Source organism: Tiliqua scincoides, chromosome 1, assembly GCF_035046505.1.
Source record: "Tiliqua scincoides isolate rTilSci1 chromosome 1, rTilSci1.hap2, whole genome shotgun sequence".
NCBI lineage: Eukaryota > Metazoa > Chordata > Lepidosauria > Squamata > Scincidae > Tiliqua > Tiliqua scincoides.
The window spans coordinates 269,557,575-269,581,473 of NC_089821.1; the positions used below are offsets into that span (position 1 = coordinate 269,557,575).

Consider the following 23,899-nt stretch of genomic DNA (forward strand, 5'->3'; position numbering starts at 1 on the left):
TGTTTACTGGATCACATCTACAGATTAGAGCGACACTATGGTTCTTCAATTGATTACAATGTCTTTCACCTTAGCGCATGCATGCATCTTTGTTTCCTTACTTTGGGACTACATTGCACTTTCGGTGCTGGAAAGGATTGTATTAGAATTGTGCCCACCATCACTCAACTAAGATTTATTTAATCAGATGGACCATGTTGGCTCTGCTTATTACTATTTTATTTGCTATGAAGGATAGAATAAGCTTATAGAAGAGGTTCTCAAACTGGGGGTGTTGCGACGCCCCAGCCTGTAAAGCCCTGCCTCTGGCTCCTTGACAGCCCAATCCATGCATGTCTGCTCAGAAGTAAGTCCCATTGGAGTCAATGGGGCTTACTCCCAGGAAAGTGTGGATAGGATTGGGCTGTGAGCCATTTCTGCCCAATGTTACACGTATGCAGCAGGGCCAAATGTACAAATGTACACCAAATGTGGGCTGGGCAAAAATGGGTTAGAGGTGGGGGGAAGGGGGAAAGCAGCAACTTGATCCCCAGGATCACGCTGCTGCAAGGGATGGGAGTTTTTTGTTTTTACTTACCTGCAACCATCGCAGGAGTCCTGGGAGATCCAGGGGTCCAGAGATCCATCTACAGGGCTCCCTGCAATCCCAATTTCCAGACACTTCTGGTTTTCATTGCAGAACTGCCCTCTTTTTTTTTTAGGTGCAGGGAGCCCTGTGGAGGGTTAGGGTTAGGACAGGTGCCACCTGCACTGCTGCCTTAGCCCCTCCCCTGCACACACTTACCTCAGGTCTCAAACTCCCAAGGGCTTATACCTTTTGATTCAACCCTGCCTGAATGATCCTGTTATGATAGTTAGAACACCCATGGGTCTCTCTCATGTTTTTGAACTTTCAAATCTGTCATGCAAGGGATAAATAGTAAGGAGAAATATAGTACTTGTGTTTATTTTGGATGATTCTCCTAGTCAGGTGAAATGTGTGTTTTTCAACATATGATCCTTCACTGATTGGAGCTGGGGAAACTGAACCTGATGTATGGTAGGCAGAAGATACTGTTTTGTTACCAGAAGATAGGAGAAAATCAGGCTCCTAGTATCTATACCAGGCCAGGACTATCAGGCCCCTGCAACTAGTATTAAAAAAACAAACAAAAAATGGAACTATGCCAATGTATTCAACATCACATATAGTTCGATCCCAAGAGTATGAAAATGTTAACATTTGAATCTGAATAATGTGGGTGGATGTGACACTAGTTGTTAGTTTTGAAATTGGCTTAAGCTTGTTCTGACATAGCACTTTAGTGTTCTGGTTTCTTTTAAACATTTTACTTTGCGAGCACAATGGTCAATGGAGCCTTTCTAACCAGAATGTTTTGATGAATCTGGTGAGAGTCAGATTGAAATTAACTTTTGAAAAATGTTTTGTTTTGTTTTTTTACATTTTTTTCTCCCACCATCATCTTCATGGGACATTGACTGCAACAGTCAATGGAAAGCTAGTGGAAATCTTAATTGAGTCACATAATGCTAGTACAACAAATAACTACAGTACACAGAAAATAATAAAAGGGGATGTGAGCAAGCCTGTGTTCTACCTGTGGACTGAGGTCCAGAAAGGGGTGGCAGCTGTGTTGTATCACAGTGCCTTCATCTCTTTGCTGCTGCCACATATGAAGGGTGGGCCAGAATATAAAGCTTGCAAGCAGGATGATATCGGAATCTGTCCTGTATCTCAGTTCACATTGATTTTGGTCCTACACTGCCTCAGAATTCCTTGTCCCTGGGGTTTATGTGGGACGACTTCACTGTCCACTGAACCAATGTAACTATAGCAGTCAATGGAGACACTTTCTGGCTTCTGTTACAGTCAGTGACAGGTTTCATCTTTCTTCTCTCAAGTAAGACTAACTTTGAGAATTCTGTGGCATCTGTTTCATTCTCCAAGTACTGAGAACGTGACAGCTTTCTCTGTCACGTTTGAGGGTTAATTTTGAGGGTTCTGATGGGCATGCTTCTCCTGCTTTGGAAAGCATACGAGTGTACCAGTTACACCCCCCTCCCAAATGGTACTTGGGGGCTGCACAAATCCTCCTCCATTCCACAGTCTGCAGGACTCTTGTGCATTTGGGTGCTGTTGGGGATCAGCCGTAGCAGTGATTCATCCTCTTTCTTCCCCGGTGCCATTTTACAATTTGCGGATCCCACATCATGCATGTGTGGGGGGGGGGAGGAGGTGAGACATCCAGGATTTGTAACTGGTGCTGGGGGAAGGAGTGGAAAGACCATTGTTGCCATTGTCCTGCACTGCCTCTTGGTAAGGTAAGGGACCCAGGGACCAGTGGAAGGTGTTAACAGGAGGCAGTGGGGTTGGCTAGGCATGGATGTGGGTACCTGCATGGGCAGGAATTCCTGGCAGCTCCCGCCAGGCCCCTTCTGTGAAGTCACACCTGCTAAGGACATCCCTGCTGAACACTTTAAGAAATCAGAAGCCAGGTTAATAGAAGTTGGTGGCCTTGCCACTGCCACGAAGCAAAACATCTCATGATGCATTATTTAAGCAACACGAGATAAATATCTAGCGACCATTTTCCAGGAACATAAGAAACAGGCAACATGTCAATACATGTTCAAATCAATACTGGGCATATCTATGATTCTTATTGCTATGCATTTATCTGTAACAGTTGGCAGGACTAAAAAGTGAAGGAGGGTTACTGGGGTGGGGGGAAATGGGAGTAAAAAAAATTACAAATTAAATGGAAGAATAGAAAAAGAAAAGACAACATGCAAACAGAGAGATGTAATTGAAGAAGTGTGTAGTTAAGGAGTGTCACTGTAATAGCATCCAGCATGCTGAGCACAGATTCTTGTTGATATTACTGTATGCAGCAATGTTGGGAGTTGAGTTACATCAGTGTTACTCAACATTTGCCCTCCACCATGCCACCTCACATGGTCCACCTATTCAAGGTACCACCGGAAGGAACTGGCAGTGACATCATTACCAGTTACTTTTGGGTTGTGAGGCCAAATGTGCCATGACAAACACCAGTAAGAGGCTCGGGGTGGACAGGAAGGCTTTTTCAAGTGTGGAAAAGCATGCTTTGGAGCTGTGCTCACCAAGCCTCCTAAGACTGTTTGTTGTGTCATGTTCCTGGTCTCACTGCTGGGCGACAAGTGTTCAGGGGTCCCACAAGTACCACCAGACACCACCTCAAGTACTACTGGTGGTACCCATCCCACCAATTGAGAAACACTGAGTTACATCATTGCAACTGCTTTAAGAATGTGGCCATTTTTACATAAGCAAGATATGTACATCTGCGTGGAATGGAAGAATGGTTAATAAAATGGCAGGACACTTTGTCCAATATTGGAACATGTCCTGCTTCTATTCATTCTTCGGTTGTGTAAGATCATTTTTGACATTTATATGATTCATGTGTGTGTGGCTTTAAATCATCATCCACTTGTGCTGATCTTTGGACCTCAGTGTGCTTTTACTAATATCGACAGATTGCGGGCATTTCAGAAACCTGACAGTGCTATCCCTCACAATTTCTCAGATGTGTTGCTTGATGAAGAATTTTTAAAAACTTACTTCAGATTGCATGATGAACAGTGGCGTCACTAGGGTTCGCGTCACCCGGTGCGGGATGCCAGCGTGTCACCCCCCATGCAGTGGGTGGGGCAACACCCCAGGTGGTGGGCATGGTGATGTACCATCACTCCGCCCCCACTGGTTTTTTGGCTGTACCTTTTGAAAGAACAAAGACAGAACACATTCTGCATGAAATTATGCATTGATTGATCTAAAACATGATGGTATTATTCTTCCAAATTATGATTTTGGTGATTTTGGTCACTAGTGGTGTCACACACACCCCAAGGCTGTCAACTTACTAACACCTTATTGCAGCAGTTCTCAAACTTTTAGCACTGGGACCTACTTTTCAGAATGACAATCTGTGCAAGACCCACCAGAAGTGATGTCATGGTGGAAGTGACATCATCAGGCAAATTAAAATAAATAAGTATAAATAATTAAAGTAAAACAATTAAAGAAGCAGATTCACCTGTTCCACCAAGTGAATGTCCTCTGTAGCCTGCCTGCAATAACACCCCCCCTCCCAATCAGTAAGGTTTTCAGCCCTACCCAGTGCCCAGTTCAATTTAAGAACTTCTGTTTAAACCAGATCACCGTCAGGATCCACCTGGCTTTGCAAGTCTCAAAAAGGTTCACCTTATCAGCTGAAGCTTCTGTTTTGATCCTTTTTAGTGGGGGGGAGGCTGCCTTCTGGAGCACTTGTTAGCTCCAGGTGCATAGGATCAGGACCATTCTGGTAGTGTTGCACTCTCCTTCACCTGCTCTTCTACACCAGCCAAGGCACCTTTGCTTACTCACGAGTAAACATGACCATGAGGCTTAGTTTCGCTTTCCATAGGGCTCAATACATTCATCTGCTTGGAGGGAGGGACTTCCTTCTCAAGTGTTTTTGGGGGCTGATTAATTGGATCAGGACCATTCTGGTGTCATTGGATTCCTCTCAGCCTGCCCTTTTCGATGGACTAAGGCAAGTTTGTCTATTAGCAAGTAAACGCGCAATATGGCTCACTTTCACTTTCCATAGGGATCCATGCATTTTTTGTTCTCCAGTTTTTTTACCATAACTTTGATAGAAAGGAGATATTTCACTCTGGGTTTTTGCATTGCATTCCATTTGACATTCCACATCCAATGGTATATAATATGATGGGGTTACCCCTAAGCACGGTGATTTTAGCATGTCACCCCCCCGTGCGCGTCCCCCCTGTGTGTGTCACCCGGTGCAGACCGCAACCCCCTGCACCCCCTAGCGACGCCACTGATGATGAATAAAATTTGATGACAGCCCAGGAATGTGCTGAATACTTAGAGAAATTTCATTGATCTTGTTGAAACTCTTGCGGCTTTCTTTGAAGTTTTTGCAATTTTTTGTCCAAAGAACCACTTTAAAATTTGCATCTAGTTTCACTTTGGACAAACCAGCCTTATTTCTATGGAAATATTCTATTTCCAGAAATATTCTATTTCTAAGGAAATATTTAGCTAGTGTTGGTGTTGTTTAGATCACATTTAGGTTCTAAACAACACCTTTTTTTTTTTTTTGCCAATCATGAGTAGAATTCACCATAAAGAATTGAAGGAGGGGAATTATACATCCTATATTTTCTGATAAACAAGATCTACCCACATGAGAAACCAAAATGTGCATTTTAAAAAATGTCAAAAGTACTTTGCTGCTTTAGGCTTAAAGTGGCAATTCTAGCTGAGACAGATTCCATCTTCACAAGTTAAGAAGCTTTCCGGACTCTGTATATATATATTGCTAATGTTTAGGATCCGTTATGGAGATGGGCTTCTGCAGAAATTGAGTTGTATGTGGCATTCCACTCAAGAAATGGTGTGAGTCTTGGCAAAAATCTTTTTGCTTCCTTCAACATTTGTTAGATGTTTCTCCAAAGTAAAAATCATTTGCCTTCAAATGTTGCATTAGGTAGACTTCAGTGGTGCTTATATCTCTTGTTCCACTGTCTTTCATTCTTAGGACATATTTCTTGCTACATATTTTTGCTGTGTAGAAATGTCCTGGATTAAAAGGTTTGATCCCAAAATTTGCAGTTTGACAACATTCTTTGGTATAACCCATGACATAATAAGCAGTGAACATTTAAATAACAGCTATCCAGTCACAATGGATGGAAAAAATGGTTTTAAGAAAAAGTTTGGACTCTATTATGAAATTGCAAAGAACAACAATTGCCAAGCCTTCTATAATACCATGGTATTAGCCTTGTTCAGAGGTTTACTAGGCAGTGATCCAGGGTCCACACTCAGGGCTCTTCTCCTTTGTCTTCATCTTTTTTTTTTTTTAAATGTTACATGCTTATTTCCAATATTTGTCATTAATTTTTTTACCTGCAGTTTTGCTACTTTTGTAATATATTCCAGGTTCACAAGAAGAATAAAACTATGCATGGGGCAGGAAAGGGCAGGTGTTTAGACACTTGGGTAGGGAGAGGTGTTGCTGGCAGCAAAGATCCTTGGATTCAATTTCACAGGATACAAAGTGCCCTTTCCCTCATAATTTTCTCTTCCAAAATCATTCCTGAGCCCAAAGACTTGACTCTGCTGTTTGCACCATGCTGATGGCTGAGCTGAATTTGTGCTCTTGTACACTTTCAGTAGGCAAATAATAAGATCAAAAACACAGCTTCTGAATATAATAAAGGCCCAAAGATGCCCATTTCTACCAACCAAGCATCTAACCCAATTTGCTGCATTTTGAGGCTTTTTATTTACCTAGAATGGGGGGGAAAAGCAAGGTGGTTTTTATTCCGGCCAATCCATTCAGTAAATTGTATCAGGAGAACACATGGATAATGTATTAGTCAATTTGATCATTGAACAAGATTCTGCAGTATCCACAGGAGAATAGATGGCAGTCTCTTGTGCGCCCAGTGCATTACCAAAAGCTTGAGATATCAAGGAGACGGATGGTCTTTATTAAATTTCTGTCTCTCTCAGAGAAGCAAGTTGAGAAATGTGTTGCCTCTGAACATCAGCATTTGATCTTCCATTCCCTAGTTCTCCTACCATTTGCTGATAAGATAATAGGGGGGAAAAAATCTCCTTGGGTGGCCTGAGGATTGCAGAAACTTGCCAGCAAAAATGCTGCAAGAGCAGGTGTCTCTGCAGCACATCCAGCTAACTGTTGTGTGCCCATCTGCAGAGCATCAAATAAAATAAAAAAGGCATGGGAAGCACAATGCATACACCCCCCCCCCCAAAAAAAAAATTAGGCAAGAGAAAACTAAGCAATTAAAGTTCTCTCGGAAGGGAAAGAAAAAAAGGGAAAAGGAAATAGATATTAGTAAAGAAATAATAAATTTTTAAAAAAACAGCCAAGAAGGATGAGTTTCCAAATTGTAGGGATGTTGAAAAGGTCACATCTAGACACTGATTGTTTGGGACAGTTAGATGCCCAATCCTGGGCTCGATGCACCATCTTACCGCCAGAGCACACTGTCATAAGAACAGCCCCACTGGATCAGGCCATAGGCCCATCTAGTCCAGCTTCCTGTATCTCACAGTGCTCCACCAAATGTGCCATAAGGCACATTTGCAAGGCCTAACTTTGGGCCAGTGCCTGTGCTAGCCCAGCATTGCCCGGCGTGCCAGGCGGGCACCCACTGGGTGGGAGGTGTGCCAGGGGAGGGAGTGGGGAGGGAGGGAGGCTAAACCAGTGGAGCTCTGCACGTTCATGAGGGGCTTTTGGTCAGCAGTGAATTGAGAAGCCCCATTGCGGGGCTATTTCCCTTTCCCAAGGTGCCAGCCACGGCTGCTGTTGGTGCTGGATGCTGCGGTAGCCATTTTCAGTGTTGCAGCAGCTGCACACCACAGGAGTTCAGGATTGGGCTTGTTAGCCCTGGTTATTGGCCTGGAAATGGTGCTTAATAACCTGTTGCTGTGTGGGAGACAGTTTAGGGGTCTACTAGAATTCAAATCAGTAATAACCTGCTCTGTGCCCTGGTTACCCTTGTAGAACCTCTTGAGGCAGTGGAGTGGAAAAAGAACCCAGAGCATTGTTTACAAAGGTCCTCCCACCCAGGACCCACCCTACAAGCAAGCCACTGGTTCTCTCTGAACTCTCTTGGAGAGAAGAAATTCCATGTCACATCTCGCCCTTTGTCTCAGAAAGCATCTACATTTGGAGCAAGTTCTCGCTGGATGTCTTCTAGCTGAAGTTCCTACTTCATGTTCCTTGAAGCCAACATCTGGCTCCTGACCTTCACTCTTTGGTTGTCTATGGTAGCAGGGTTAGAGCCTAATCCTGAGCTCGGCACAGTGGCTTTCTGCCACTGCGCACTGTTGCAAATGCGCCATAAGGCATGTCTGCGAGTCCTACCGCTGGGCTACCGACCGTACTAATTCAGCACTAGCCGGTGCTGGGTTAGCGCTGGGCTAGCGCCGGGTGGGCGCTCGGCCTCCGCTGCTTGGCAGTCTCAAAACCCCTGAGCTGTGGCACAGTAAGTGGGAGCGGGGAGGAGGCGTTCCTGGGAGGGGGCAGGTGGATGGAGGGCTGAGAGATGGCAGGGAGGAGGCATGGCGGGGGGTAGAAAGAAGGCGGGTGGGAGGCGTGCGGGGGGAAGGAGTAGGGAGGCAGAGAGACGGGTTGGGTGAAGCTCCGCTCCACCGGATCCCGTCTGTTTGTGTAGGCACCCTACAGGAACGTCTTTACCTAAAGTGAGTAGCCCCATTGCGGGGCTGCTTCCCTTACCCGGAAGCTTTCATTCCTTACCCTTCCCTTACTTTCATCCCCTTCTCCTGAGGCGCTGCCCTCGGCAGGCTGAGGTGCACAGGATGCGGTGCCAGCCATTCTCGGCGCCACTGCAGCCGCATGCCCCAGGCAGCTCAGGATTGGGCTGTTAGTGTGTTTGATCTATGTGTTGTTTACCTGACCAGCATTGCAACCGTTCCTGACCTTGGCTCATGTTCTGCCTTGTCATCCTCATCATCCGATTCCAGAGTCCAACTGACGGCATATTAATCATCTTATGGATCTGCCCCAGAGTTGCATCTAATGCATGGCTATTGGCCATGATAGCAAAATGAAACCTCCATGTTCAGAAATCTCTGAACATGATGAGGATAAACAGGTGGTGAGGACAAAATGTAGAGGATGGCTAGTCACATTTCACTTGGTACGTAGCTTCTCAGGGACAAATCAGAGATCTGCTTAATTGCACAACTTGATTGAATGGGGGACGGTAGTGCTAAAGAGCAACTCCAGGACCATGGAGGGGTGGAGATGCTTTAGTAGTTTTCTCCTGCTGCTATTTTGAGCTTGATTGCAACCCTGCCCCCTACATATGCACTATTTTTTTAAAAACAAAACAAAACATTTCAATGGAAGTTTTTTTGCTATTTAAAAATTTGCCATAAAAAATAACAAACATATGTGCCCCCAAGGGTACAAAAGGGCTCCAAACCCAGAAGAGACACACTACTAAAGAGCTCCTATGCCCTGCCATCAATTCACTGCATTCTATGGCAATCTAGCACTAAAACAATACGCTCCCCCCAATACGGCCAAGTTGAACAATAACAAAAATCTTATTTTGTCCTCATAGGCATCTGGTTATGCTCTGCTGGAAACAGGATGTTGGAATACGAGCATTGACCCTTGTAGTGATCCAGTAGAGATGTTCTTATGTTCTGTGTTTACACATTCAGTTGTTACATTTTCACACTCTTTCAAATGCTGTGTACCCTATTTTCAAATGTGACACTGGGGTATGTCCTCAGAAGTAGAGCATCATAATGTATCACAATGGTACCTGGTGACTCACAGTGCACATTTGTAAGACAGAGCTCTTATATGGTTAGAAAAATCTTGGTCAATTAAACTTAAAAGCTTTACTTAATGAAATGCTCATATATTTGCTTATGAATATAACAGTGATTTTGATGGAAAAAATAATATTAGATGTCATACGTCACAGCAGGAGCTGCCTCAGAGGCAGCATTCCCTCCTATGTGAGAGAAGGAAGGCCTCTTCTAAGAAGGCATTTGCCAACAGTGGTATCAGTGTTTGTATTTTGCAAGTAATTTGTACATGTGATGCCTTGTTATCCACTGGGGTTCCATTCTGGAACCCCTAGTGGATAAAAAAAAATCCATGGATACCAAATCACATGGTTTTTAAGACAATAGCTTAAATCACAATAGCTTAAATCAAATAGCTTAAATCACAATAGCTTTTAAGACCCACTTCCAGGTTTCTTGCTCCTTTATTGCCCTAGAATGCAGCAGTGTATAGACACTATACCACATTCTGCTACTAGATGGGGTGAATAACTGAATCCAATGGAATGAAATTATAATTATTTAACAGCACAAAGGTAGGAAATTGGATTTTGTTTCCCCCCCCCTTGTTATATAGTATTTAAAGGTGGACCTCCATATCACTGGTAAGTAAAATCAGTGGATGCCAACTCAGTGGATACCAAGGTCCCATCTGCATAAAATTAACACTTTTTAAAAACGTGCTGGTCAATTTAATTGGGGAAAACTTCTTTAATAAAGGTTTAATGACTAACAGCATAATCATAAATGTGGTTATTCAGAAGTAAGTCCTGCTGAGTTCAGTGAGACTTAGGCCTGATCACTTACCACCTGGCGACATTTAGGGCCCAGCAACACTTACCACCAGGCTGGTGCCAGCTAAGTGTGAGCCCATGCTGAACCAGCTGGGCGGAAGCCAGTCAGATGCTGCCCAAAGCCCCAGGTGAGTGCCAGGCAGCAGAATGGTGAGTGGGGGGGGGAGGCATTCCGGGGCAGGGGAAGGCAGGGGAAGATGGGGTGGCAGATGGGACCGGGGCAGAAGGAGGTGAGCTCAGCGGCAGGCTCTGCTGCCATATCCTGACCCCACTCCTGGTTCAGGAGACCCGATACAGGTCTCCTTGATTCTGAGCCCACTCAATAGTGGGCACAGATCTGAGGACATCCATTGGAGACGCCTGGGTCTTACACAGGCTAAGGGAGTGTAAGCGTAAGCTTCCTTACCCCAAGGAGATCTGGCGTTGCTTCTCAGCACCACTGGATGCGGCAGTCGCCATTTCAGCCCACTGCAGTCTTGGGAAGTTTAGGATTGGGCTGCCCCTCCCTAGTAAATATGCTTGGGATTATCAGCTAAAAGCTGCAACTCTAGCAAAGATGCATATACGTTCTCAAAAACTGTGATTCATCAAACCATTCAAATTAAATAGCCTATCATCTGGAACTGCAAATGGCTGCTTCTTTTGTTGTGCACTGCATCATCCGTATTCACAATCTCAAACAAAATCCACATAGAGAAAACGTGATATTCATGATCTCACCTTTTGCTCCTCATTAAGACGGTGAGACAGCTGTTCCTTTTGTCCGCTCCCCTCAGCTGCCTGCTGTAGCAAGCAGGAGTCCAGGTGTGCTGGACCTCATGTGGGGAATGAGGAAGAAGGGACAGAAGAAGCCGCAGCTGCCTTGCGGCCAATCTGATTCTGAAAGCCTTTGTAATGCAGTGGATTGGACTGGGGAGACCAGCATTCAATTGCCAAAGTCTCCTCTCTAAAGCTCACTGCTTAGCCTTAGGCCAATCACTACATATTGCATAGGATTTGTGAGGATAAAATGAGATACAGGCACACTACTTTGAGCTTCTCAAAGGAAAAGATGGGGAGGGATTTATATGTCGTTTTTGTTCCATGACAGAACCCAGGGTGTTATGCATGGAGTCCCCAGCAGACCCAGACCTGCTTCACTGCAGTAATTTTGCTGCATCTTGTGGCTTCAGATCATGCCCTGGTACTTATTATAGCGACAACTTAAAGATACAGAGGGAAGCTTGAGGCTGCAGCCTGGCAACTTGACTTGTTGCTGTTCCCAGTCCTAAACTGAAAGCAACAATTGCATTGACAAAGGAGTATCATATGCTATGTAATCAATCTCTAAATTAAACCACCCGATACAGTACATTCAGAAGAAAGTAAAGTGATTTAGGATGCCTCAGTGATGCCATTTTAGCAATGACATTTTCAGATTGGCATGCCTGCACTTGCCTAAAGATATGATCATATACTAGTATAGTCAAGAAAGGAAAGATCAGAGCTTGACATTTATGTGCCAGCCATTTATCACTTCAAAATAATGCAAATGTTGAAAAGCTGGATCTTGCTATAGAAAATGCTCTCAAGGCCTAATCCTAACCAACTCTCTAGCACTGAGGCAGCCATGATGCAGCCCTGAGGTAAGGAGACAAACACTCCCTTACCTTGAGGAGGCCTCCATGACTCCCACCACCACCACAGGATGTAGCACACACCCCACTGGCATGGTTGCATCAGTGCTATAAAGTTGGATAGAACTGGGTCTTCAGTTTTATTGTATGATATGCAATGAAAAGTATCCTAAAGGGCCTTATCAGAAACCACTAATTCACTAATAAATTAGAGTGGATGCTTATACTATGCCAAAGTTATGGGAGCCACTGCAGTTCGGCACCTCCCTTTAACCCTAAGCTAACTGGAAGAGTTGTGGGCCACATGGGAAGTGCCCCTCTGTTGATCTTCCCCATACATTCATTAGTTCAGGCTGCAATCCTAACCACACTTTCCTGAGAGTAAGCCCCATTGAACAAAATAGAACTTACTTCTGAGTAGAGTTGGTTAGGATTGTGCCCTTAGTTTCCCACTGACATGAGATATAGTTGTGGCATTGCCCCCTGTACTACAGCCCAGTAGTTCGCATGGCAAAAGAAGGATCTGTACCAGCTGACACAATGCTACAGTCACCATCACATGATTGACATAATGGGAACAGCCTCTGATGCAAGGTACTGACATGTGAATTAAGTGCACATGAAGAGAAGCATCGATAAACGGTAAAATGGGTGACATCTCTTCCCATCAGCCCAAAATATGGCCACTAAAAAGAAATCCAACAATGAAAACATTAATCAAGTGAAAATAGCAGAGTGGCTGCAAAATAACTTTGACTACCAATGGAAGCCTACTGAGACATTATGATAATGGAAGAGAGTTTTTCAATCTCTGTAAAAGGAAGTGGGATAATTGGGGAAATAGTGGTCATTGTGGAATTTTTTTTCAATAGACAGAAGAAAACAACCTCACATACAATCCATTTCAAGATCTGCTCCATTTCAAGAACCATTAAATTAAAAAAAAAAAAGTTTTAAAGGAGTAAATACATGGGGGGAAAAAACCAAACGTTGACTTCTGGGAAAAGGTAATGATGGAAAGGGAAGGACAGCAAATGTCTGTTGCAGAGCTGGAAGAATGAGGAGTCATGGGTGAGGGGATGGTCTAAGACCTGAGCACCATCTTGGCAACGTATGCATAAGACCAGCTGTGGGAAAATTTATCTGTGTTGAATTATGTTTTAGTTCTAAAGTAGATCCATTAGACTAAATCAAAATAATTCTTAGAGTTTGAGTCTTGCACAACCAAAATGGATTGCTGTACTTGTTCTCCAAAATCTCTATCCTCAAATAAAGCATTCCAGTCTGTCCTTAAGTGTGCTGGAAAGCCAACTGTGAAGCAATTACAGGTGGGGCCTCGGTATCCATGGGGGATCAGTTCTCAGAACCCCCACTGATACCAAAAATGCAAATAATCAAATCCATGATTTTTGGCCCCTTTCTCCCTCTGAAGGAGACTGCCCTCCAGGGGGCTTTCTGAAGCCTGCAGAGGCAGTGGGCTTCAGAATGACCCAGAGAGGCGGGGAAAAAAAAACAACCCGCCACTTCCGGTTTCCCGAGGGAAACAGGAACATAAGAACATAAGAACAGCCCCACTGGATCAGGCCATAGGCCCATCTAGTCCAGCTTCCTGTATCTCACAGCGGCCCACCAAATGCCCCAGGGAGCACACCAGATAACAAGAGACCTCATCCTGGTGCTCTCCCTTGCATCTGGCATTCTGACTTAACCCATTCCTAAAATCAGGAGGTTGCGCATACACATCATGGCTTGTACCCCATAATGAATTTTTCCTCCAGAAACTCGTCCAATCCCCTTTTAAAGGCGTCTAGGCTAGACGCCAGCACCACATCCTGTGGCAAGGAGTTCCACAGACCGACCACGCGCTGAGTAAAGAAATATTTTCTTTTGTCTGTCCTAACCCGCCCAACACTCAATTTTAGTGGATGTCCCCTGGTTCTGGTATTATGTGAGAGTGTAAAGAGCATCTCCCTATCCACTCTGTCCATCCCCTGCATAATTTTGTATGTCTCAATCATGTCCCCCCTCAAGCGTCTCTTTTCTAGGCAGAAGAGGCCCAAACGCCGTAGCCTTTCCTCATAAGGAAGGTGCCCCAGCCCCGTAATCATCTTAGTCGCTCTCTTTTGCACCTTTTCCATTTCCACTATGTCTTTTTTGAGATGCGGCGACCAGAACTGGACACAATACTCCAGGTGTGGCCTTACCATCGATTTGTACAACGGCATTATAATACTAGCCGTTTTGTTCTCAATACCCTTCCTAATGATCCCAAGCATAGAATTGGCCTTCTTCACTGCCACTGCACATTGGGTCGACACTTTCATCGACCTGTCCACCACCACCCCAAGATCTCTCTCCTGATCTGTCACAGACAGCTCAGAACCCATCAGCCTATATCTAAAGTTTTGATTTTTTGCCCCAATGTGCATGACTTTACACTTACTGACATTGAAGCGCATCTGCCATTTTGCTGCCCATTCTGCCAGTCTGGAGAGATCTTTCTGGAGCTCCTCACTATCACTTCTGGTCTTTACCACTCGGAAAAGTTTGGTGTCGTCTGCAAACTTAGCCACTTCACTGCTCAACCCTGTCTCCAGGTCATTTATGAAGAGGTTGAAAAGCACCGGTCCCAGGACAGATCCTTGGGGCACACCGCTTTTCACCTCTCTCCATTGTGAAAATTGCCCATTGACACCCACTCTCTGCTTCCTGGCCTCCAACCAGTTCTCAATCCACGAGAGGACCTGTCCTCTAATTCCCTGACTGTGGAGTTTTTTCAGTAGCCTTTGGTGAGGGACCGTGTCAAACGCCTTCTGAAAGTCCAGATATATAATGTCCACGGGTTCTCCCGCATCCACATGCCTGTTGACCTTTTCAAAGAATTCTATAAGGTTCGTGAGGCAAGACTTACCCTTACAGAAGCCATGCTGACTCTCCCTCAGCAAGGCCTGTTCGTCTATGTGTTTTGAGATCCTATCTTTGATGAGGCATTCCACCATCTTACCCGGTACGGATGTTAGGCTGACCGGCCTATAGTTTCCCGGGTCCCCCCTCTTTCCCTTTTTAAAAATAGGCGTGACATTTGCTATCCTCCAATCTTTTGGCACCGTGGCCGTTTTGAGGGACAAGTTGCATACCTTAGTCAAGAGATCTGCAACTTCATTCTTCAATTCCTTAATAACCCTTGGGTGTATGCCATCAGGGCCCGGTGACTTATTGATCTTTAATTTATCAATGAGGTCTGAAACATCTTCTCTTTTAACCTCTATCTGACTTAACTCCTCGGTTAGGAGGGGCCGTTCGGGCAGCGGTATCTGCCCGAGGTCTTCTGCCGTGAAGACAGATGCAAAGAACTCATTTAATTTCTCTGCCATCTCTAAGTCTCCTTTTATCTCCCCTTTCCCTCCCTCACCATCCAGAGGGCCAACCGCTTCTCTGGCGGGTTTCCTGCTTCTAACATATTTGAAGAAGCTTTTATTATTCCCCTTAATGTTGCTGGCCATGCGTTCCTCATAGTCTCGCTTGGCCTCCCCTATCACCTTCTTACATTTCTTTTGCCACAGTTTATGTTCCTTTTTATTCTCTTCATTAGGGCAAGACTTCCATTTACGGAAGGAAGCTTCCTTGCCCTTCACAGCCTCTCTAACTTGGCTGGTTAGCCATGCGGGCACTCTCCTGGATTTAGTGGAACCCTTCTTTCTTTGCGTTATACACCTCTGCTGGGCCTCTATTACTGTTGTTTTAAGCAGCCTCCATGCACTCTGGAGAGACTGGACTCTTTTTACCCTCCCTTTCAACCTCCTCCTAACCAGCCTCCTCATTTGAGGGAAGTCCGCCCGTCGGAAGTCAAGGGTTTTTGTTAGAGATTTGCCTGGTATTCTTCCCCCAACGTGCACGTCAAAACGGATCGCAGCATGATCACTGTTCCCCAATGGCTCAGTAACGTTTACATCTCTAACCAGGTCCTGCGTACCGCACAAAATTAAATCCAGAGTCACCTGTCCTCTGGTGGGCTCCGTGACTAGCTGATCTAAGCCACAGTCATTTAGCACGTCAAGAAATCCGGTTTCCTTATTGTGACCAGAACAAAAATTGACCCAGTCAATATGAGGATAATTGAAGTCCCCCATGATTACAACCCTGTCCTTCCTTGTCACCTCCCTGATCTGTTTCCTCATTTCAAGGTCCCCATCAGATTTCTGGTCTGGAGGACGATAGCACGCCCCCAGTATTACATCGCTGCTCAAGCCTGGTAATTTAACCCACAGAGATTCTACGGTGGAGTCGGACCCACCTTCAATCTCTACTTTGCTGGATTCTATCCCTTCCTTAACATAAAGGGCCACCCCACCTCCAACACGCCCCTGCCTGTCCCTCCTGTAGAGTTTATAGCCCGGGATTGCGGTATCCCACTGATTCTCCGCATTCCACCAGGTTTCCGTTATGCCCACTATGTCAATGTTTTCCCTTGTTACCAGACATTCCAGTTCTCCCACCTTTGCTCGTAGACTTCGGGCATTCGCATAAAAGCATTTATACACGGAATGCCCCAGGATGGGCTGCTTATTCGCTCCTTTGTCCCCGCATCCTCTCATTGTGCCAAACCGTCTATCACATCCCATCTCCCTAACTTTCCCAATTTCTTCTCCTACCCTGCCTTTGTCTTGTTGTTCTCTAACCTCCCCATCCTCATCCCATAGGGATGAGGAGTCCCGAACCGGATGCCCCTCGGCTCCTGTCGGCCTTCCCCCAGGGATCAGTTTAAAAGCTGCTCTGCCACCTTTTTAATGTTATGTGCCAGCAGTCTGGTTCCATTCTGGTTCAAATGGAGCCCGTCCCTCTTGTACAGGCCCCGCTTGTCCCAAAACGTTCCCCAGTGCCTAACGAATCTAAACCCCTCCTCCCTACACCACCGTCTCATCCACGCATTGAGACCCCTGATCTCCGCCTGCCTAGCTGGCCCTGCGCGTGGAACAGGTAGCACTTCAGAGAACGCTACCTTTGAGGTCCTGGCTTTCAGCTTCCTGCCTAAAAGCCTAAATTTGGCCTCCAGGACCTCCCAGCTACACTTGCCCACATCGTTGGTGCCGACATGCACCACAGCCGCTACCTCTCCCCCAGCACTGTCTACCAGCCTGTCTAGACGAGAAGTGATGTCCGCAACCTTCGCACCAGGCAGGCAAGTCACCACGCGGTCCTCACATCCGTCGCAAACCCCCCTCTCTATGTTTCTAATAATCGAATCCCCCACTACAAGAAGGCCCCGACCCCCCTCCCGCCGAGGAGTATCCCGAGTGCGCTCGGATACGGGCCCATCCCCTGGAGAAGGGATCCCCCCTAGGGGATTGTTTCCCTCCTCTCCAGGATGACGTCCTCCAGTCCCGAGACTTCCCACCCGGGCAGCCGAGGAGCTGCACGCCTGAGGTTGGGACGAAGCCTGATCGTCCCCAGAAGTCTCCCCACGGTCCTCCTCTGGCTGCCTGCGCTTCTCCAGGTCGGCCACCAAGGCTTCAAGGGAGCGGACGCGTTCCCTGAGAACCTGGAGCTCCTTGCACCGAGGACACACCCATGACTTATGCCCCAGAGGCATATAATCATACATGTGGCACTCGATGCAGAACACTGGATAGCCCCCACCCTGCTGCTGGCTGTCTGACTGCATAGCTTTTTTCTTGTTGTTGTTGTTGTTTTATTTAGGGGTCCTTTTAAAATCCGTACAATGGATAGCAGCCCTTTTCTCTAGGGAAGAGGTAGGGCAGTGTCTGGGGCCCTGGCCTCCTCACCCTGCTGCTGCACTCGCCCAGATGCTAAACTCTTGTGCCTTACCTGGCACTTAGTTCCCAGAGGCACTTGGTGTCCCAGAGGCCACACGCGTCTGCAGAGAGCCTCATGCGATGGCCTGCCTAGCTTTATACTCCTGGCTGGCTCCTCCCCCCTCCTTCCTTCCTGATTGAAAGGGGGCTGGCCTTCCCAGGTGCGTTTACAAAAGCTCAGGAAGGCAAATGGCTGCTGATGGGCGTGACCTACTCTGCAGGCTCCTGAATGGACTGCTTGGATTAGCCTACTGGGGCTCTTAATGGGTTGGGAATTGGCCCTTCCTAGGCCCTTTCCCTCCTAGTTCTGTTCTCTTAGGCTGGACTGTTTTTGTAACCTCAAGCTAGTTTTTATTTGGGTTTGTTTAATTATTTATTGCTCTCTAGATCCTGTGTCCCAATTTACTGACCTGTTTAGGTTATGTTCTAACTTAGATTAGGTTTAACCTGGGTTAAGTACAGGTTTAATTTAAACAAGTAGAAAACCTGCTTTTCACTTTATCCTCCTCCCTTCCTTCGATTAAGTGCTACCTTAGGTGCAGCTAACTTTCAATTTTGATTTAAATGCCTGACCCTTGGGCACTTACTCACGAGTAGGACTCTGCTCTTGCTCACGAGTAGGACTCTGCTCCTGCTCACGAGTAGCCCTATGTACCTCCCTTAGGTGCTAACTTTCAATTTTGATTTAAGGTTGCTTTAAAGGTAAGGTTAAGGTTAGAAGACAGGGAGTTAGAAAGACAAAGCGTTAGAATGAGTACACTTACCTCCTCCTCCTCCTGCTCCTCCTCCAAAACTCAGAGGTCTCCTTGCCTTCTCCTCGCCCAGATGCTAAACTCTGTTTAGCTAAAGGAAGTAAGGTTTCTCACCATATTGGGCATTCTGAGGCCTGAGAAAGCCCCTGGAAAACCAGAAGTGGCTTTTTTGCCTCTCCAGGCCATTCTGAAGCAGACATGTGCTATCTCTGTGGGCTTTAGAAAACCTTCCAGAGGGGACTCAGAGGCCCCTTTCAGAGGGCTCAGATAGAGCTGAGTGTTGCTCGACGCGGGTCCAGGGGACCTGCGTTGAGCCAGATTCACAAATGAAAAAGCCACAAAAAAGTGGCTTTTTTGCCTCTCCGGGCCATTCTGAAGCAGATATGTGCTGTCTCTGTGGGCTTTAGAAAACCTTCCAGAGGAGACCTTCGGAGGGCTCAGATGGCGCTGAGTCTGGACCTGCGTCGAGCCAGATCCACAAATGAAAAGTGAGTGGATAAATAGGCTCCACCTGTACAGCAAAAATAAAATACACCAAACCAACTCCAGAATATATAACTGCAGGGATGTAATACATAATGCTGCTAGCTTGTTATGGAATAACTTCAGGTAATCCTTAAGTTATTAACTTAAAGTAGAAAGTGGTACATGGCCCACCAACGTTTCTCCTAGGAAATGCTACCCCCCTTTTTAATGGAAGGAGGGCAAGTCACTGCACAACAATAGTGCAGGGCTGTGCAGGCCCAGCACAAAAGGTTTACTAGACTCTGTATGGCTCCTAGGTCACCTAGATTGTTTACGAACGTTGAAACATGAAAAGTTGATTTTTTTTTTTACACTGATATGGAGGCTGATCACGCACAATAACTATTTGTAGTGGAGATGGGAAAATCCACCCATGAACATCTGTTTCCCAAACTGTTGCTACAAATGAGAATTGTACATGGGAACTTTGTGTTCTTGTACACCAAGCTGGCAAAAATATGCCATGTGCGATGGGCTGTGCACAATATGATCTTTTGATTGAGTGTAGTTCTGCTGATATTGTAGTGTAGTTCTGCTCCCTTTGGTTGGTATTTCCACCAAAATCTGACACTCAATATTCAGTACATTTAAACTTTGGGATAAAAATGTATAAAGGCTGATAATCCCAAAGCAAGAACAAATATTTGTCAGTATTTTATTCCACAGACTCTTATATTACCTGCTTTGAATTATGTCCATGACCCGACTCTTGGGTTGGTAATGATTCCATTTAACACATCTGCTCCTCTCTCTCTCTCTCTCTCTCTCTCTCTCTCTCTGGCAGTCCACCACTCAGCCATGTTCCAAGTGGTCCAATAAAGCTATTTCCTGTGTTCCTTCAACTGTATCCTGGGTCCCTACCTTATGTGAAATCCAACCCTCTTCCATAACTGCAAAGTTGATGCCCTTTCTTCAGGGGCAGGAGCAGACTAGGAGAGTGGCCTGCTGGAATCGTCAGTGCTGGAAATGGTTCTGGTGGACTTCATCTTACCCATAGCAAACAGTCTCATTGGAGATATGGTCATAATATCAACAGTCTGCTAAACAGCAGAAGTTTCCCTACCTCCATCACGACTGCCCACATGACCAAAGCCACTTCGAAGGTATTCATCTGCATCAGAATTGTTTGTCCCAAAATGCATTCAGTATGCATTCTTGCAGATTATCAAGAATTACAGTATTTACCAATGGCATCATTGGGCTTGCTGTCACCCAATGAACCAATGGTGTCACCCCATGACCCCACTCCTTCCAGTCATGCTCTGGCTCCATTCTCTTGTGAGAAATCTTCTAGCACCATCTGACACGACCTCCAGAAAACAAATATCATTGTTAGCAGTAACCAGGTTGTTTATGACAAATGGTTTGTGGCAGGCAAACCATCATTTTACACCTGAGATTATTGTCTGTAAAAGGCATATTTGATAGTTAAAGAAGACTTTCATAAGTGTAGAAGATATATACTTTTTTCTCCTGAATGACCATGATCCAGCAACAGTGTTTGAAAATGGAAGCAAGATAGATTAAAATTGTATTTTCTGTATATTGCTATTCAAAAATCACTGTGTATTGTTTACACAGTGGGCAAGTTAACTTGGGGCAAGTTAAACCTCTATGTTTAAAATGTAATGCAAGTGGTGTATTTTAGCTCTAGATATTCACAGACACTGAGAACTCCTGTCAAGAATATTTTTTGTTAATAACCAGATTCTGTGATCTCCTGTTCTAAAGTGCTAATTTTTCTTTTAGTTTCCATTTTGCCCTATCATATGTAGACGGATCTAAAATTCAGTGTTAGCCTGCTACAAGGAGGCATTGCCATGAACGATAGACTTACAAGCATTATTTGTTTTCTTTGAAGATAACAAACACTCATATTCAGAGTGCTGAAAAAACAAAGAACAGAGTGCTTTCAGAATAGTGCCTTCATGGACTCCAATCTGCCAAACCCAGTGAATGCCACTGCAATGAGCAGAAAAAGAACAGCAGGAGTGTTTTGGTGCATGAAAAATCAGGATGTGGTCCAGCCAAATTTAAGTACTCTCAAATTTTCAAGTCACATTCTCTGCAAAGGGCGAGTTCAGCTTATGCTGATGTTTCTCCCATTGAAACTGATATGAATTATTATTGGTCATTTGGTTTAATAAATGTATACAAAAATAAAATGTGAAAGTTTAAAAAACAAATAACCCTTTCCCTCCCCACCCAAGGAAAACTAGAATCTATTGTACTTACTATAGAAAATTTGGGAGATCCAGACTCAAAATAAAATCACAGTCCATAATCCTCTTTCAGAACATAGCATCTTAATCCAAATAATATCAGAAAGGTTAGAAATTTATCAACAGTTCACCTGGTCAGCATGACACTTAGTAAAAACCATTCTATCTAAGAGGTACTATATAATTTGTATGTAAAAGAAACCATCATGACTTGGAGGTCATAAAAAACATCCTTGGCAAATTTATTATTAATAATAACCTTACACAGCCTGTTTGGTTTACCAATGGGTAAGATAGGTTTGTTGCCTTTTGTTGTAATTGGTTAATTTATATACTGAAGTTCAAGCTATTATAGTTCGGAATTTTAATGAAATTAAGGAATACAGGATTGGGATAAAGGACATAAACTTGCTTTGTAGTATATGGACGATATGTTTAAGAGCCACTACCAGAATGCTGGCAGGAAGGCTAGAGCCTTCTTGCCAGTGCCTGTGCATCTGGAGCCACCTGCCACCAAAGGTAAGGTGGCAGGACAGGGTGGAGGGGGAGAGTGGAATGAGGGCAAGGCAAAACAACACTGTGATGAAGGCATTGGCAGGAAACGAGCAAGTTTGGCAGCAGTGGCAGCCACCAAATCCTTACAGCCTTCCCAATTCTGTAGTGTGGGTCCATGCGGACCTGCACCAGTTATTTAGATAGCAGAAGTCTAAACATAGCCTCCGCCACCCCATGGAGGTTTACCCCTGGGGTAATGGTACAACTGTTCCCTTACCCAGAGAGGACTTCTGCAACTGTATCCCCCAAAGGGCTTCTTTATTTAAAATTGGTTGGTTGGCAACCTTCAGTCTCGAAAGACTATGGTATAAGCCTACAGCACCTGGTATTCCCAGGCGGTCTCCCATCCAAGTACTAACCAGGCCTGACCCTGCTTAGCTTCAGCGTTCAGATGAGATCAGGCATCTGCAGGGTATATTTTAATAAAAGGGCCCCATTATGGCACAGCTGCATGGGGCAGGGTGGGTGCTACTGAAATGTTGGTTAGTTGGAATAGAATTGGGGCCTTAGACAGGCTTTGAGAAAACTGGTGGGCTGCTGTGACTGGTGGGAAGCTGGACTAGATGGGTCTATGGCCTGATCCAGTGGAGCTGTTCTTATGCAATATTTAGAAATAGATTCATTTCTTAAAGCTTTTGCTGATTAAAAAGATCTTTCTGTTTCTTCAGGTTTTTAATGTATTTGGTACACTTATCATTTTATTCGGCTCGATACTTGATTTTTGTTGCTGTTGTTTATACATTTGCTGCTAACATTCTGCTCTGTTTTTATGTGATTGTGATTTTTTACTTTATGGATGCTTGATTTATTGTATGTTTTGTATGCGCAAGTTGAGAACTTTAACAAATAGAACAATGGGGAATTTATACTTCTAATAAAAATATCAAATAATTGTAGTCAGCAGGGGCAACATTTAATTAAGGAGGTTGTAGGTAGAATTATTTATAGCAACTCTATCTTCCTTTCTACAGTAATGCTCAAGGACAGCATTCCTTGACTTTCCAGCAAGTCACCCAATCCAGACCTGTCTAGCCTGAGCAAGGTTGCTACATGTGCCTTTTGACCATAGCCTTCACTTATGAGGGCATTTTGGTATGAGCATCTTGTAACAAAGGATGGAAAAAGAGAACGCTAAACAGAAGCTATTGTTCTACAGACAAGTGCTACCCAGTGGCGTAGCTAATGATCATGTAGCCCGGTGCCAAGCTCAAAATGTTGCCCCATAGTGATGTCACAACCAGAAGTGATTTCACAACCAGGCTTTTTTAAAAGTGGAAATTGGGAGCAACCCACCTCCTCCCCTCAGCAGCTTGCTACCTAATTGCTCTATTGCCTCCCCCCAGTCAGTGGCATAGCTAAGGCATCTATCTGCTACCTGGGGTCAAAGAAAATTTGTAGCCCCCCTCAGAAAAAATCAAATTAATTAAGTAAATAAATAAAAAGTGTGCCCTTGATAGGTTCGAGGTACTGTTGGGGTGAAGAGGAATGGTTATTCTTTCCTTACTAAATATAAGATGGGCACCTCTTGAAAAAGTACCTTTTACCCAGTTAGCAGGAGTAACTGTATTATGATACATGGAAATGAGAGCTGACTCATATTAACTTTTATTGGTTTCATGCTGTATCATGATAACATGTCATTGCAACATGTTAATAATATAATAATATGTCACTGGCTCTCAAAACAATCAGTTTCATAGGTCTGTTTTGAGTTAAGAATATCCACTTTTTGTTCCATAAAGCAATTGTGTTTTCATTTTCTGATTAATTGGCCATAACTTTTGAAAGAATGCAGATATTCCAATGGGGTTTGTTTCATTGCGTTCTGCATTAAATTACCTTTCCAATGATATATGACATGATGGTATTAATCACAGATACCAAGATTTTCACAATTTTGGTCACTAGTGTCAAGCTCAGCTTGTTGCCCCCTAAAGCTTGATGCCCGGTGCAACTGCTACCCCCTGGACCCCCTTAGCTATGCCACTGGTGCTACCCTGTTTCTTAAGAACATTAGAACAGCCCCACTGGATCAGGCCATAGGCCCATCTAGTCCAGCTTCCTGTATCTCACAGCTGCCCACCAAATTCTTTTAAATGTAAGTTATCTTGCACCTCTCTTAATATCTCAAATAGCACCTAGATTGAGGTTTTGGCAGTACAGTATACACCAGCAATTTTCAAGCACTGTGCCATGGCACACCGATGTGC

At 44.7% G+C, this 23,899-nt stretch overlaps 1 protein-coding gene across 15 annotated transcripts in view; it reads right to left on the reverse strand.

Annotated features, from left to right (window-relative positions):
* Positions 1–23,899, reverse strand: part of NRXN1 (neurexin 1) — a 1,133,747-nt gene that overhangs the window by 599,941 nt on the left and 509,907 nt on the right. The gene's annotated exons all lie outside the window — the stretch shown is intronic.